The 16,952-nt window shown below is 40.0% G+C and overlaps 1 protein-coding gene and 1 long non-coding RNA gene across 2 annotated transcripts in view; both read left to right on the top strand.

Annotated features, from left to right (window-relative positions):
* LOC124605174 overlaps positions 1–1,205 on the top strand; it is a 274,531-nt gene extending 273,326 nt beyond the window's left edge. Inside the window, exon 3 of the long non-coding RNA XR_006978614.1 lies at positions 1,083–1,205. This is a non-coding gene — a long non-coding RNA (uncharacterized LOC124605174). The remainder of the gene's footprint in view (positions 1–1,082) is intronic.
* A 13-nt stretch (positions 1,206–1,218) lies between these two features.
* LOC124605175 (leucine-rich repeat-containing protein 15-like) overlaps positions 1,219–16,952 on the top strand; it is a 51,596-nt gene continuing 35,862 nt past the window's right edge. Inside the window, exon 1 of the mRNA XM_047136687.1 lies at positions 1,219–1,342. The gene's annotated coding sequence lies outside the window, so the exon portion shown is untranslated. The remainder of the gene's footprint in view (positions 1,343–16,952) is intronic.

Raw genomic sequence — 16,952 nt, forward strand, 5'->3', positions numbered from 1 at the left:
CCGCGCGACCACTACGGTCGCAGGTTCGAATCCTGCCTCGGCCATGGATGTGTGTGATGTCCTTAGGTTAGTTAGGTTTAAGTAGTTCTAAGTTCTCCCCGATGTTATTCAATCTGTATATTGAGCAAGCAGTAAAGGAAACAAAAGAAAAATTCGGAGTAGGTATTAAAATCCATGGAGAAGAAATAAAAACTTTGAGGTTCGCCGATGACATTGTAATTCTGTCAGAGACAGCAAAGGACTTGGAAGAGCAGTTGAATGGAATGCACAGTGTCTTGAGAGGAGTATATAAGATGAACACCAACAAAAGCAAAACGAGGATACTGGAATGTAGCCGAATTAAGTCGGGTGATGCTGAGGGAATTAGATTAGGAAATGAGACACTTAAAGTAGTAAAGGAGTTTTGCTATTTGGGGAGCAAAATAACTGATGATGGTCGAAGTAGAGAGGATATAAAATGTAGACTGGCAATGGCAAGGAAAGCGTTTCTGAAAAAGAGAAATTTGTTAACATCGAGTATAGATTTAAGTGTCAGGAAGTCGTTTCTGAAAGTATTTGTATGGAGTGTAGCCATGTATGAAAGTGAAACATGGACGATAAATAGTTTAGACAAGAAGAGAATAGAAGCTTTCGAAATGTGGTGCTACAGAAGAATGCTGAAGATTAGATGGGTAGATCACATAACTAATGAGGAAGTATTGAATAGGATTGGGGAGAAGAGAAGTTTGTGGCACAACTTGACCGGAAGAAGGGATCGGTTGGTAGGTCATGTTCTGAGGCATCAAGGGATCACCAATTTAGTATTGGAGGGCAGCGTGGAGGGTAAAAATCGTAGAGGGAGACCAAGAGATGAATACACTAAGCAGATTCAGAAGGATGTAGGCTGCAGTAGGTACTAGGAGATGAAGAAGCTTGCACAGGATGGAGTAGCATGGAGAGCTGCATCAAACCAGTCTCAGGACTGAGGACCACAACAACAACAACAACAAGTTCTAGGGGACTGATGACCTCAGAAGTTAAGTCCCATAGTGCTCAGAGCCATTTGGACCATGTTTTGAAGGTGTGTAACCGTGGTGTTGCAGAAGTGCCCTACGGACTGCGAGTGCGGGCCCGGCGGGCTGCGCGTCGACTGTCCCCACCTGTCGGCCATCCCCGCCGAGCTGCCGGAGGGCGCGCTGCTGGTGAACGTGTCTGGCTGCGGGGGCGAGGGCGGGGGCGGCGCCGGCCTGCAGGCGCTGCTGCCCGGCGCGCCCGCCGCCGCCGCCGTGCGCGTGCTCTACCTGCAGGGCTGCCACCTCGACGCCGTGCCCGAGCAAGCCTTCCACGCCTGGCACCAGCTCCGGTCAGTCGCCCCACCAAAACAAATTAGCAAATAAGCTCACCCCACAATGTACTGGCCACCCCCGTCGAAAGGGCACACTGATTGCTTTGGATCGCTGTGGATGATGTGGAACTAGTACCACGCAATCACCTGACCCTACACAATCAGGCGCGGATCCAACGAGTGGGGAGGTGGGAGGGTCGTGACCCCAATGAGGAAATGCCGTGTGGCTAGGGCCTCCCGTTGGGTAGACTGGTGCAAGTCATTCGAGTGGACGCCACTTCGGCGACTGCCGTGTCTATGGGGATGAAATGATGATAAGGACAACACAACACTCAGTCCCTGAGTGGAGGAAATCTTCGACCCATCCGGGAATCGAACCCGGGTCATTATGTATGACATTCCGTCGCGCTGACCACTCAGCTACCAGGAGCGGACACAACCCAAAAAGAAAAAGTCTTCACTGGAACCACTTATAATTTTACGCACAAGGTTTAAACAAAATATAATGCGACTGTCTTTTTTTGGAAGTAATTTCATTTATTCCTCTACATTACTGTTGTCCTCTTCAAAATATTCCCCATTAGATATTATACGCTTTTCCAATCCCCGAAACACTTCTGGAACTGGGATATCTTTTATCTCTCCCTACAATGCATATTTAATCTCATCTTCATTGATGAAACGTCTCTTAAAGGTTTTCTTTAGTTTTGCAAACGGAAAGAAGTCAAAGAGGGCCACACCTACGAATATATTTGTTATGGAGCTCCATTACAGTCATGTTTTTGGTAAAAAATCACGAAAAAGCGACGAAATGTGATTAGGTCCGTTGTCATGAGCAAAGGCAATGGCTTGATTTGTGACACATCTGGGCGTTTCGGCGCTGAATTTAGAAGTACAGGGTCATAAAAAAATTCTGTTAACATTTGAAAATTTAGTTGTTGTGGTCTTGAGTTCACAGAATGGTTCGATGCAGCTGTCCATTCTACTCTATCCTGTGCAAGCCTCTTCATCTCCGAATAACTACTGCAACTACATCCTTCTGAATATGCTAGTGTATTCATCTCTTGGTCTCTATCTACGATTTTTACTCTCCACGCTGCCCTCCAATACTAAATTGGTGATCCCTTGATCCCTCAGAACGTGCCCTAGTCCTACCAACCAATTCCTTCTTCTAGTCAAGTTGTGCCACAGAATCCTCTTCTCCCCAATTCTGTTCAGTACCTCTTCATCAGTATGTGATCTACCTATCTAATCTTCAGCATTCTTCTGTAGCACCATGTTTCGAAAACTTCCACTTAAATCTATACTCGATGTTTCTAAGGCACTGCAGTCATGGACTGTGCAGCTGGTCCCGGCGGAGGTTCGAGTCCTCTCTCGGGCATGGGTGTGTGTGTGTTTGTCCTTAGGATAATTTAGGTTAAGTAGTGTGTAAGCTTAGGGACTGATGACCTTAGCAGTTAAGTCCCATAAGATTTCACGCACATTTGAACATTATACTCGATGTTAACAAATTTCTCTTCTTCAGGAACGCTTTTTATGATGTAGCCAGTCTACATTTTTATATCCTCTCTACTTCAAACATCATCAGTTATTTTGCTCCCCAAATAGCAAAACTTATTTACTACTTTAAGCGTCTCATTTCCTAATCTAATTCCCTCATCATCACCTGATTTAATTTGACTACATTCCATTATCCTTGTTTTGCTTTTGTTGATGCTCATATTATATCCTCCTTTCAAGACACTGTTATTTCCGGTCAGCTGCTCTTCCAGGTCATTTGCTGTTTCTGACAGAACTACAATGTCGTCAGCAAACCTCAAACCTTTTATTTCGTCTCTGTGGATTTTAATTCCTACTCCAAATTTTTTTTTTTGTTTCCTTCACTGCTTGCTCAATATACGGACTGAATAACATCGGGGTAGACTACAACCCTGTTTCACTCCCTTCTCAACCACTGCTTCCCTTTCATGCCCCTCGACTCTTATAACTGCCATCTGTTTTCTGTACAAATTGTAAATAGCCTTTTGCTCCCTTTATTTTATCCCTACCACCTTTAGAATTTGAAAAAGAGTATTTCAGTCTACACTGTGAAAAGCTTTCTCTAAATCTACAAATGCTATAAATGTAGGTTTGCCTTTCCTTAACCTGTCTCCTATGAGAATTCATAGGGGCAGTATTGCCTAGCTTGTTCCAACATTTCTATGGAATCAAGACTTATCTTCCCTGAGGTCGACTTCTACAAGTCTTTCCATTCATCTGTAAATAATTTGTGTATGTATTTTGCAGCCATGGCTTATTAAACTGATAGTTCTGTAATTTTCACACCTGTTAACACCTGCTTTATTTGAGATTACATCGCCCTTGTATAGACCCTCTATAGACTCCTTCCACCTTTCTGCTTACCCTTCTTTGCTTAGGACTGGTTTTCCATCTGAGCTCTTGATATTCTTAGAGGTGGTCTCTTTTCTCCGAAGGTCTCTTTAATTTGGCTGTAGGCAGTATCTATCTTACCCCTAGTGATATATACTTTACATACTTACATTTGCCCTCTAGCCATCCACGCTTATCTATTTTGCTCTGCCTTTTGATCTCATTTTTGAGATTTTTGTATTCCTTTTCGCTTGCTTCATTTAGTGCGTTTTTATATTTTCTCCTTTCATCAATTAAATTCAGTACCTCTTCTGTTACTCAAGGATTTCCGCTAGCCCTCGTGTTTTTACCTATGTGATCCTCTGCTACCTTTGTTGTTTCATCTCTCAAAGCTACCCGTTCTTCTTCTACTGTATTTCTTTCATCCGTTTTTGTCAATCGTTCCCTAACACTCTTTCTGAAATTCTCAACAACCTCTGGTTCTTCCAGTTTATCCAGGTCCTATATCCTTTAATTCCTACCTTTTTGCACTTTTCCTGTGTTTTAATCTACAGTTTATAACCATTAAATTGTGGCCAGAGTCCACATCTGCCCCAGGAAATGTCTTATAATTGAAAACCTGGTTCCTAAATCTCTGTCTTACCATTATATAATCTGTCTGAAACCTTCCAGTGTCTTCAGGCCTCTTCCACATATACAACCTTCTTTCATGATTCTTAAACAAAGTGTTAGCCATGAGTAAGTTTTGCCCTGTGCAAAATTCTACCAGGCAGCTTCCTCTTTCATTCCTTACCCCTAGCCCATATTCACCTATCTTTTCCCTCTCTTCCTTTTCCTACTATCGAATTAGTCCCCCATGACTATTAAATTTTCGTCTCCCTTCACTATCTGAGTAATTTCTTTTATTGCATCATACATTTCTTCCAGCGTCTGCAGCTCGTGGTCTCTCAGTCGCGTTCTCACTTCCCGAGCATGGGCTCCCAGGTTCGATTCCCAGCGGGTTCAGGGATTTTCACCTGCCTCGAGATGACTGGGTGTTTGTGTTGTTCTCATCATTCATGAAAGTGGCGAGATTGGGCTGAGCAAAGGTTGGGAATTTGTTTGGGTGCTAATAACCGTGCAGCTGAACGCCCCACAAACCAAACATCATCATCACATTTCTTCCATCTCTTCACCATCTACGGACCTGGTAGGCATATAAATTTGCACTACTGTGTTAGGCGGGAGCTTTGTATCTATTTAGTAGTTCACGGAATAGTCTAGGCAGCAAGGGTGTCCATAAGGTAATTTGTATAGGGAGGGGCTAGACCTGGAGGTATTGAGTATTTTTAATGTTTAGAAAGGCGAATGGTGACTTGTAAATAGGACCAGTTAGGTCACAGTTAAACACCTACATAATACCGACTTTTAAATCATTTTCTTATATCTTTTTCTTTGCCTTTGCCTGAGAGCTGGGGAGGGAGTGGCTCCCTTACCGTGCCCATGGGCATGGGCACCCTTGGTAGGTAGAGTTGTAAAAATTGACACACATGCTTGAAAAGACATGAGGTTTTATTGAAACCAAATAAAAGGGCACAAAATGACCAACAGAAGGTGCTTCATATGATACAAAAGCAATAATTAACATAACAGTTGATGTGTAGTAAAGACGATGTTCTTTATAGCAATGTTAAAGGTGTCGGCCTTCATTCAACAACACTTGTGATCTAGGAACAATGTTGGGAACAGCACTGTACAGCATATCAGTAGGTATGGTGCAAAATTGCTGTCAGATGCTATCATCCCTGATGAGATTGTATGATTGCGACTTTTGGTAACCCTGTAACCAGTTATTGCATGGATTGAGGTATGGGGACCTGCCAGGCAAAGCATGATGGAAGCGGCGGCTCAGCGGGTGAAATATGCTCACTATTTTTATATACTTGAATTTAGCATATTTCGTGACAGTACTCACTTTTCCATGAAATGTTTATAAGATGATATTTGACTTTTCTGTGTTGGCTTCAGTCATCTAGTGAATGTATTATTCCACGATGCTGTTTCATCGACTGAAGAAATGACCTGGTTCAATGCGTTTGCCTCATTTTTGGTGCTTCAAATACCATTTCTTCGAATGTGGTTCCTTCTTGATGTTTATATAAAAAAAGTAGTTACATAATTTATTTTTCCTGTTCACTTGCAAATTATTATAACGGCGACCTGCACATTGTTCCACTGTCATACACACCGAGAGTTCACTGCCGACTGACTACGGTCAAAGACGACTCCAGCGTCAAAGACATTTTACACAACACACAAGCTTCCACTTGTAACCAGTCTCTTTGATATTCTTCGTCACATTAATCAATATGCTGTCACTCTCAAACATATAAGCAAATTAGCATAAAGTAAGGTAAATTACAATTCACAAAAAAATATTCTGACAAAAATATAAGAAAACATTTACAACCTCCCTCATTAGATTTGGTATCGACAAATCCGGTAGAAAATAACACATCTCCCAGGTCCTTTGCACGGGCGAGCCTCACCAAGCGATGCGCACAAGAGATCTAAGCATGTAGCAGTATGGGGCGGAGTGTCATCCTACACAAGATAAGATAAGATTTAATTATTCATTCCATAGACCCACAAAAAGAGGGGATCCTTCTGGGTGTGGAAAATATCAGATAAACACATTGCAAAAATGTTATTAGTAAAACTACGAGTTTCATTAATTTTAATGATCCTCAGTCAATGAACAGTAAAATTATGTACATGAATTAAAATTAAAATTCTAATATTTACAGGTTTAATACTTACATCTGCTTTCAATAAATCCATCATTCATACAGTAGCTAGTAACATGATTATTACTACCAGGCAGTGTTAAAAATTAAAGTAAATTATTCATTTCAGTGATACTCAGTGAAGAATAGTCAGATTATGTACAAGATTTAAAATTAAACTTCCACTATTTACAGATTTAAGACTTACATCTGCTTTTCATACATGCATCATTCACGCACTAGGTAGTTACTTGGTTGTTACAACCAAATATTGTCAAAAATTAAAGTACACTCCTGGAAATGGAAAAAAGAACACATTGACACCGGTGTGTCAGACCCACCATACTTGCTCCGGACACTGCGAGAGGGCTGTACAAGCAATGATCACACGCACGGCACAGCGGACACACCAGGAACCGCGGTGTTGGCCGTCGAATGGCGCTAGCTGCGCAGCATTTGTGCACCGCCGCCGTCAGTGTCAGCCAGTTTGCCATGGCATACGGAGCTCCATCGCAGTCTTTAACACTGGTAGCATGCCGCGACATCGTGGACGTGAACCGTATGTGCAGTTGACGGACTTTGAGCGAGGGCGTATAGTGGGCATGCGGGAGGCCGGGTGGACGTACCGCCGAATTGCTCAACTTGTGGGGCGTGAGGTCTCCACAGTACATCGATGTTGTCGCTAGTGGTCGGCGGAAGGTGCACGTGCCCGTCGACCTGGGACCAGACCGCAGCGATGCACGGATGCACGCCAAGACCGTAGGATCCTACGCAGTGCCGTAGGGGACCGCACCGCCACTTCCCAGCAAATTAGGGACACTGTTGCTCCTGGGGTATCGGCGAGGACCATTCGCAACCGTCTCCATGAAGCTGGGCTACGGTCCCGCACACCGTTAGGCCGTCTTCCGCTCACGCCCTAACATCGTGCAGCCCGCCTCCAGTGGTGTCGCGACAGGCGTGAATGGAGGGACGAATGGAGACGTGTCATCTTCAGCGATGAGAGTCGCTTCTGCTTTGGTGCCAATGATGGTCGTATGCGTGTTTGGCGCCGTGCAGGTGAGCGCCACAATCAGGACTGCATACGACCGAGGCACACAGGGCCAACACCCGGCATCATGGTGTGGGGAGCGATCTCCTACACTGGCCGTACACCACTGGTGATCGTCGAGGGGACACTGAATAGTGCACGGTACATCCAAACCGTCATCGAACCCATCGTTCTACCATTCCTAGACCGGCAAGGGAACTTGCTGTTCCAACAGGACAATGCACGTCCGCATGTATCCCGTGCCACCCAACGTGCTCTAGAAGGTGTAAGTCAACTACCCTGGCCAGCAAGATCTCCGGATCTGTCCCCCATTGAGCATGTTTGGGACTGGATGAAGCGTCGTCTCACGCGGTCTGCACGTCCAGCACGAACGCTGGTCCAACTGAGGCACCAGGTGGAAATGGCATGGCAAGCCGTTCCGCAGGACTACATCCAGCATCTCTATGATCGTCTCCATGGGAGAATAGCAGCCTGCATTGCTGCGAAAGATGTATATACACTGTACTAGTGCCGACATTGTGCATGCTCTGTTGCCTGTGGCTATGTGCCTGTGGTTCTGTCAGTGTGATCATGTGATGTATCTGACCCCAGGAATGTGTCAATAAAGTTTCCCCTTCCTGGGACAATGAATTCACGGTGTTCTTATTTCAATTTCCAGGAGTGTATAATATATTTTCATTAAAATGGTCTACTGCACTAGTTGAGAAATTCATAGATGGGATAGAAGGAGTTGGCTACCAATTCTTTTAAATTATGTTTAAATTGTGCCTTGTCTGAAAATAAACTCTTAATTGTTGCTGGTAACTTACTGAAAATATGCGTTGCTGAATACTGGACTCCTTTCTGGGCAAATAGTAAGTGATTAAAATCTTTATGTATCTTGTTCTTATTCCTAGCATTGATACTGTGTTCAAAGCAGTTAGTTGGATAAAGAGATGTATTATTTACAACAAACTTCATTAATGAGTAAATACACTGAGAAGCTGTGGTTAGCATGCCCAATTCTTGGAATGGGTTTCGACATGATCTTGGATTTACACTACACATTACTCTTATTATACACTTCTGTACTCTAAAAATTTTTTCTCACATTGTGGAGTTACCCCAAAAATATGATACCATATGACATAATGGAGTGAAAATAAGCAAAATATGCCAGTTATTTATATATATATCTCCTATGTCGCACATCATTCGCATTGCAAATACAGACTTGTTTAGGCACTTTAGCAGTTCGTTAGTATGTTGCTCCCAACTGAATTTATTATCAAGTTGTAATCCCAAGAATCTTACACTCTCAACTTCTTCTATTTCCATATCATTATATTTTATACACACAAGAAGGAAATCTCTTGGAAGTTCTGAACTGCATATAGTGGGTCTTTTCAAAGTTTAATGACAGAGAATTGGCTATTAACCACTTATTAATGTCAGTAAAAATTTTTTTAGCTGCGCTTTCTAAATTTATATTTGATTTACTATTTATTGCAATGTTGTATCATCTGCAAATAACACAAACTTCATCTGGTAATGTAACATATGACAGGTCATTAATATACACAAGAAAAAGTCATACTTTTGAGTAGATATTTACTGGCCAGGGGGATGGCACAATTCTGTAACAAAACAGCGTACCTCGCAATCATGATGCTGACATTTTATACGCTATTCTCAAGGAGCGTCACTGACTCACTGATGTTCAGCGCCACCTGTTCACCGGTTTTTGCACTCGTTTGGGTTTCAAAAAAACCTCATGACATTTCAGGCGTCTGTGTTAAGTTTTACCTCACCACCAACATTATTCCGTGAGACAGTATACTTTCAAATTTTAACGGACTTCTGGGTTATCCTGTAGTACTTGTTATTGATCCTTCAACCTTGTGGCAAGCATTCATGATGTACTATTGTGCAGGGCTGATAAGAAGCCAAAAATGATTTTAGATTATAATTCAACTAAAGGGGCTGAAGACACACTCGATCAGATGGCCCACGGTAGTTTTCGACAATATTCTTGATATTGCTGCTCATAATGCATATGTCTTGTGGACTTTGATTGCCCCTAACTGGAATGCAAGGTAATTGATTAGAAGGATCATATTTTTGGATGTACTTGGGAAGTCACTGGTTGCAGAGCGTATTGCATCATCGAAGCATTTTTCAAGAACAGAAGATTCTTTGAGAATGGTCAGGAGCATCCAAAACCCAGAAGGACTGGCTGGTGTGGCTAAATCAGTTACAATAAGAAACTCTGTTAAATGTGCACGCTGTAAGTTCTGTCCTTCATGTAATGTTAATAATAAAAAAAATCACCGGCTTGTGTCCAAACTGCAGTGAGTAAGAAGGAAAGAATGTGATGGGGGCAGATGGACAGATAGTTTTTGAGAATTACTTTTTGGTGGAAATGTCTGTTGTTCCTAATATAACCTGCATGAATATTAAAATATTAGATTTTCTTTAGTGAAGTTCTGTGTAATATTATTGTTGTTATTATTATTATTATTATTATCATCATCTTTCCTTTCTCAGACATTATGTCTGGTTAAAAATGGAAAGTATCACAGACCTTGATCAAGTGTGACTTCCTTTTAAGTGTACGGTATATGTTACATTGCATTTAGGAACTTTCGGGTAATTGAACACGTATCAATAATTACAGATTTCTGTAGTTGTATATATACGTTTGGATGTAGCTGTATTGCGTTGATGTACTGGTGGATATTGTGTGGTATGACTCCTGTAGTTGATAGTATAATTGCTATAATGTCAACTGTATCCTGATTCCACATGTCCTTGACTTCCTCAGCCAGTTGGATGTATTTTTCAATTTTTTCTCCTGTTATCTTCTGTATATTTGTTGTATTGGGTATGGATATTTTGATTAGCTGTGTCAATTTCTTCCTTTTATCGGTGAGTATGATGTCAGGTTTGTTATGTGGTGTTGTTTTATCTGTTATAATGGTTCTGTTCCAGTATAATTTGTATTCATCATTCTCCAGTACATTTTGTGGTGCATACTTGTATGTGGGAACGTGTTGTTTTATTAGTTTATGTTTTATGGCAAGTTGTTGATGTATTATTTTTGCTACATTGTCATGTCTTCTGGGGTATTCTGTATTTGCTAGTATTGTACATCCACTTGTGATGTGATCTACTGTTTCTATTTGTTGTTTGCAAAGTCTGCATTTATCAGTTGTGGTATTGGGATCTTTAATAATATGCTTGCTGTAATATCTGGTGTTTATTGTTTGATCCTGTATTGCAATCATGAATCCTTCCGTCTCACTGTATATATTGCCTTTTCTTAGCCATGTGTTGGATGTATCTTGATCGATGTGGGGCTGTGTTAGATGATACAGGTGCTTGCCATGTAGTGTTTTCTTTTTCCAGTTTACTTTCTTCGTCTCTGTTGATGTTACGTGAACTAAAGGGTTGTAGAAGTGGTTATGAAATTGCAATGGTATAGCCGATGTATTTATGTGAGTGATTGCTTTGTGTATTTTGCTAGTTTCTGCTCATTCTAGAAAGAATTCTCTTAAATTTTCTACCTGTCCATAATGTAGGTTTTTTATGTCAATAAATCCCCCTTCCTCCTTCCTTTCTGCTTAATGTGCATCTTTCTGTTGCTGAATGTATGTGATGTATTCTATATTTGTGGCATTGTGATCGTGTAAGTGTATTGAGTGCTTCTAGGTCTGTGTTACTCCATTTCACTACTCCAAGTGAGTAGGTCAATATTGGTATAGCATAAGTATTTATAGCTTTTGTCTTGTTTCTTGCTGTCAATTCCGTTTTCAGTATTTTTGTTAGTCTTTGTCTATATTTTTCTTTTAGTTCTTCTTTAATATTTGTATTATTTATTCCTATTTTTTGTCTGTATCCTAGATATTTATAGGCATCTGTTTTTTCCATCGCTTCTATGCAGTCGCTGTGGTTATCCAATAAGTAATCTTCTTGTTGGTTGAGTTGTTGCTGCCAGTAGTTTTAGATCATCCACGTATAGCAAATGTGTGATTTTGTATTGGTATGTTCCAGTAATATTATATCCATAATTTGTATTATTTAGCATGTTAGATAGTGGGTTCAGAGCAAGGCAGAACCAGAAAGGACTTAATGAGTCTCCTTGGTATATTCCACACTTAATCTGTATTGGCTGTGATGTGATATTATTTGAATTTGTTTGGATATTAAGTGTGATTTTCCAATTTTTCATTACTATGTTTAGGAACTGTATCAATTTAGGATCTACTTTGTATATTTCCAATATTTGTAGTAACCATGAGTGGGGTACACTATCAAAAGCTTTTTGGTAATCAATGTATGCGTAGTGTAGCAACTTCTGTTTAGTTTTAGCTTGATATGTCACCTCTGCATCTATTATCAGCTGCTCTTTACATCCTCGTGCTCCTTTGCAACAGCCTTTTTGTTCTTCATTTATAATTTTGTTCTGTGTTGTATGTGTCATTAATTTTGTTTAATGACTGAAGTTAATATTTTGTATATTGTTGGTAGGCATGTTATGGGGCGATATTTAGCTGGGTTCGCTGTGTCTGCTTGATCTTTAGGTTTCAGATATGTTATTCCGTGTGTAAGTGTATCAGGGAATGTGTATGGGTCTGCAATGTAACTGTTAAATAATTTAGTTAGATGTGAATGTGTTGAGGTGAACTTCTTTAACCAGAAATTTGCTATTTCATCATTTCCAGGGGCTTTCCAATTGTGAGTAGAATTAATTGCTTGCGTGACTTCATGTTGCAAAATTATCACTTCAGGCATTTGTGGTATCATCTTGTATGTGTCTGTTTCTGCTTGTATCCATCATGCATGCCTGTTATGTTGTACCGGGTTTGACCATATGTTGCTCCAGAAGTGTTCCATGTCTGTTATGCTTGGTGGATTGTTTATTTTAATGTGTGTGTTATCTATTGTCTGGTAAAATTCCTTTTGGTTTGTGTTGAATGTTTGGTTTTGTTTCCTTCTATTTTCACTTTTTTTGTATCTTCTGAGTCGTTTGGCTAATGCTTGTAATTTCTGCTTCATTTCGTCTAATTGCTCTGTCGCTTCTTGTTGTGAGATTTTACCTAACCTTTTTCGTTTTTTTTCCGAGATTTCATTTCTTATAAATTGTGTTAGCTGTCCGATGTCTTTTTCTCAGTTTTTCTATTTTGATCTGTAGCCTGTGTTGCCATGCTGGTTTTGTGGGTTTCTTCTGTGTGTTGGTTGGTTGTGATCTCTGCCTAGTGTGTATATTTAGTGTAGTGAGTGCTCCTATATAAACCAGTAGTTGTAACTCTTCCATAGTTGTATTTTCATTTATTTTGTTGTGTATGATTGTGTTGATAGTTGTTATTGTTGTTTCGACTTGTGGGTCTAATGTCTGTATTTGTGTCTTTGTATTCTATTATGTCAGCTGAAATTTTTCTTCTATATCTAACATGTGTGTCACTTCGTGTTCTATTTGTGCTTGTTCTGGTGGCTGTCTTAAGATTTCATTTTCCTCTGATTGTTTAATTGATGTGTTTTGTTCTTTGTTTGTTTGCTCTGGGATGTTTGAGTCCATTACTGTATTTTCTTCTTCTTGTGATTGCACACTATTTTGTTCCAGTATTTGTTGTACTTGTTGTTTGATGTTTTCTAATTCTGACTGGGGTATCCTGTTATTTTTGATTATTACATGGATCTGATCAGCTAGTCGTTGTTCTGTTAAAAAATTTAATTCTGGGTATCTGGTAATAAATGTTGTGTATACTTGTGATCTGTATCCAGTTGTGTTGGTTACTAGGTTTGTTGCTTGGTAATAACAGAACATGAGGTGTCGATTAACTTCATCTGACCATCTCATCCTCTGTCTTTGTTTTCCTTCTAGGGTGGTTGCAGGAAGCATATCCTGCAAAACACCTCTATTTGGATTTAAATCATTTTCCAGTTGGCTAGCAGTGTCGTTACCATTGTGGGCGGGCATAGGGTTCAAGCGTCGTTCCCGACCATGACGGCGCTTGTCCGAGGCTTCTTTAGTTCTGTCCTGAACCAACTAATCACACTAAAAGGGGGGTTAGCCCTATTAGTGGTTTGTTCTTTTCATCGCCTTTTACGACTGGCAGAACATACCGGAGGCCTATTCTATTATTATTATTATTACTATTATAATTATTGCTATTACCATTAACAACATACTGTAATACAACAACAATGTCGAAGACTTACAATTGTATGAAAAATACATGTGAGTAGAAGATTTTTTTCAGCGTTTCATTATGCCTGGTCATATTGACCGAACAGAACATTTTATAGAAAAAGTGAACAGAACAGCAGGCTTACACTTCTTGAACCACCCACGGCTTCTCTTAAACACTTCTTCGGCCGCTGATGAACCTGGTGTTCTATTAACGAGGTTGGGGCGAAAATCATTGTTGTCTGCTCACAAATGATGTCCTCGTTAATAGTGTGCACCTTGCAATTGCTTTTCATGTATCCATGTAAGTAACAACCTTTCGACATCGTACAGAATATGAACTGTTGTTTAGATACTCTTGTCACTCACTTTGAAGCTATCTGCTTAATCTTGCCCTTGTTCTGGAGGATAGTGCAAATTGTTAATGTCGACCGATTGTATGTGTGTGCTAAATCAGCAATGCTCACACCACATTTGTGTTTTTCAATTGGGATAAATAGTATACTGAATGATGAAACTTTGCAATTATTAATATTAATGAAACAGAAGCAAGTATTCAGAAACTGAGGTGGTCAGCATTTGAAATAATTGAGTCGTAAACATGGAAACTAGATACCAGTACTTCCATGAAACAGATTTTACAGAACTTGTAAGTGAGAGAAAGTTCTCCCTTTATAGCACAGCAAACAATTTTCCGACATGTGAAGCTGAAAAACTACTTAAAATATGTCCTTTCTTTGGCAGTGAAAAACTGAAAAGGAAGCTTAACGTTAATTTAATAGCAGTGGGAAAAAGCGTCTACAGCCTCAGAAACTTCTTAAATTTATTATAAACAATTGATTAAAAATGTGCTCTGAGCGTCTGAAATTATTATCCTTGGTTCTTGCAGATCTAGCAACCACTGTGTCATGCAGAAGCAGCACGAACGCCTTAAAACCTAATATTAGCGCAAACGAAGTTGGCAATCGATGCGATGGCTGATGGAAGTGACTGTAAGTGGGCAGTGCCTTTTTTGGTCACTCCATTTGCCACCGCGCCGAGTGTGAACATTGTTTGCGCATAGCAAATGACAGACTTTCAGAATTGGCGATTTTGGCTATAGAGAAAGGAACTGTAAAATGTTCAACCAAACGGTAGGAGTTCATATCTTGTGTTATTGACGTTTATGACTAAAAAAATGACAGGCGGATAGAATTAATTTATAAACAGATATAACAGTGAGTTAGTAGGTGCAATATTTTTATTAATCTGCAGCAGTTTAATATTTTTGTGCATTTATATATAAAGATTTCCTTACTTGTTTCAGTCTTAGTAGAAATATGTAAAGTTACTTTTGCAGTATTTTTGTTTTACACGTTTTTAAGAGTTTTTCTTTTTTCAAAATTCACAATTCTCAGCCTACCCAACAAAAAAAAATGCCACACTTCGCCACTGCCTGTCTTGGTTCATAATTCAACAATTTTGGAACAAATTTTTGTCAAAAGTTTCATAACAACTCAGTTTATACATAAGCGTCATCAGCGATTTCTCCAATTGTGATTAGATGATCGTTCACAATCATTACTTTGTACGATTTCATCGTTCATTGTTGTGCTGGGGCATTCAGGGCTCTCGTCATCTCCAGCATCTACATTGCCTTGTTCGAAATGCTTATACCTGTCATAAAGCCTTGTTTTACTCATAGCAGATTCACCACAGGCAATACTTGACATTTATAAAATTATACTGCATTTTATTCCATCATTACGACAAAATTTAGTACGAATTTTCTGATCCTTCCTATACAAAATCAATAAGCGCAGATACTGCTAAGGCACTTCGAACTTATTGACAGCTCACAACAAACTAAATATCTGGAAGTTTAACTTCGTACATATACTTTTTGAACATGTTTATCAATACAACAACAAAAAATCGTCCAAATCAGACTAACACAACATGTGAAATAACAAAATTGCCATTACTGTCTGGACACATCTTCTACGAGGGTAAGTCAATTATTATCCTCAAAGTAGTTATAAAATTTTATTGTAATCAAATAGGGAACTTACAAGAACTTCATTTTTCGACATAACCACCTTGGGTTTCAATGCATTTGGTCCATCGTTGTACAAGCTTGCTTATGCCCTTATAAAAGAAGGTTCTCGGTTGAGCTGCAAGCCAGGAATGCACTGCTTCTTTCACTACTTCGTCCGAGGCAAATCGACGGCCCCTTAATGCCTGTTTGATTGGAACAAACAGGTGATAGAAGGGGCAAGATCGGTACTATATGGAGGATGATCAAGTACTTCAAATTTGAGTTTCTGGAATGTTTCAGCAGTGTGGGCAGCAGTATGCGGACGGGTATTGTCGTGCAGCAACAAAACACCTTTTGACAGCAATCCTCGGCGTTTACTTCGTGCAGGGTTTAGCCTGGCAGTAAGCATCTTACTGTAACATACACTGCTTATTGTTGTGCCCCTTTCCCCATAATGTTCCAGTACTAGACATTGTGCATTCAAAAAAACTGTAAGAATCAGTTTGGGTCTTGAACTTTTCTTGCATGGCAGAATTGGATGTTTCCATTCTATACTCTGCAGTTTACTCTCCGGCTTGTAATGATTGATCCATGTTTCGTCACCAGTAATGATCCTGTTTAAGAAGTTGTCCTCTTAGTTACCATAGCGATCCAAATGTTTTTGCAGATGTCCAAGTGCGTTTGTTTGTGCAACTGTGTTAGTAGTTTTGGGACCCATCTTGCACAAACTTTATGAAACTCAAGTCTGTTGAGGATGATTTTGTAGACAGAACCGTCACTAATTTGCAGACGATGTGCCACTTCGTCAATAGTTAATCGTCTGTCTAACAGAATCATTTCACGTGAACACTCGATGGTTTCTTCATTTGTGGCAGTAAATGGTCGTCCAGCTCCTTCGTCGTGCGTAACACTTGTGCAACCATTTAGGAATCTTTCAATCCATTCGTAGACACTCCGTTGTGGAAAAAACACTGTTCTCGTACTGTACCGAAAGTCTTCCATCAATTTCGACCCCTGATACGCCTTCCGACCACAAAAAACGGATCACTGAACGTTGCTCTTCTTTGGTGCAGACAGACAGCGAAGCAGCCATGATTAATAGCATGGCTGCGATAACGAAACTAACGTAGCAGCTTGAAAATTGCAAAGATATAACAACAAGTAAACAAAGCACGTGTTATCAATGTTATCACTACAGTACTACCAAAACAAACAAAAATATAACTAAATTGCAGATAATAATTGACTTACCCTTGAAT

Source organism: Schistocerca americana, chromosome 3 (genome assembly GCF_021461395.2).
Source record: "Schistocerca americana isolate TAMUIC-IGC-003095 chromosome 3, iqSchAmer2.1, whole genome shotgun sequence".
NCBI lineage: Eukaryota > Metazoa > Arthropoda > Insecta > Orthoptera > Acrididae > Schistocerca > Schistocerca americana.